Genomic DNA, 913 nt, shown 5'->3' with positions numbered 1-913 from the left:
ATAATACTAGACAAAATGTAAGGACACAAGTCACACAAATGCAGTATTATGGATTTCATCTCTCTGTGCGGGACATGTTCAATCCTATTTTAAATGCAGGAAAATTAACTCAACAGTTTATCGTGGATTCGTATTCAAAAATGGAGGCCAATCGGATAAATTTCATCAGAGCAAACCAATCTAAGTTGAGAGTTGAAAAATATAGTGGTTTGATGGATTATCTCAAATCTAGATCTGAAAATGACAATGTGCTGATTGGTAAAATGATAATACTTCTATCATCTTTTGAGGGTGGGTGGTCCCAGAAATATGCAGCAGCGATATCAGGATGCTATGGCAATTGTAACGAAGTATGGCAAACCTGATTTATTCATAACCATGACATGCAATGGGCAGATATTACAAACAATTTACAATGCTGGCAAATAGTTGAAAACAGACTTGACTTGGTCGCCAGAGTTTTTAATATTAAGCTGAACGCTCTTTTAAGTGATATATGTAAATTCGATTTCTTTTGAAAAGTAAGACTCATGTCATTGAATTTCACGCTCACATATTATTGATATTAGATAATGAGTCCAAATTACATTCAGAAGATGACATTGACCGTATAGTTAAGGCATAAATTCCAGATGAGAACCAGTGTCCTCGACTTTTTCAAATTGTAAAGTCAAATATGGTACATGGACCATGTGGAATGCAAAATTGAAGTAGTCTATATATGGAAAATGGAAAATGTTCAAAGGGATATCCAAAAGAATTTCAAAATGTGACAACTGGAAATATTGATAGATATCCCAAATGCAAACGAAGATCTGGTAGCACCATTTCTATTGGAAATAGAATTGTGGGTAATACTTGGATTTTCCCTTATAACCCATATGTGTGCCTCAAGTATAACTGTCATATAACT

The sequence above is a fragment of the Myotis davidii genome, unplaced genomic scaffold (assembly GCF_000327345.1).
Source record: "Myotis davidii unplaced genomic scaffold, ASM32734v1 scaffold24, whole genome shotgun sequence".
Classification (NCBI taxonomy): domain Eukaryota; kingdom Metazoa; phylum Chordata; class Mammalia; order Chiroptera; family Vespertilionidae; genus Myotis; species Myotis davidii.
The sequence above is the reverse complement of the archived record's forward strand: the minus strand, read 5'-3'. Positions refer to the sequence as shown.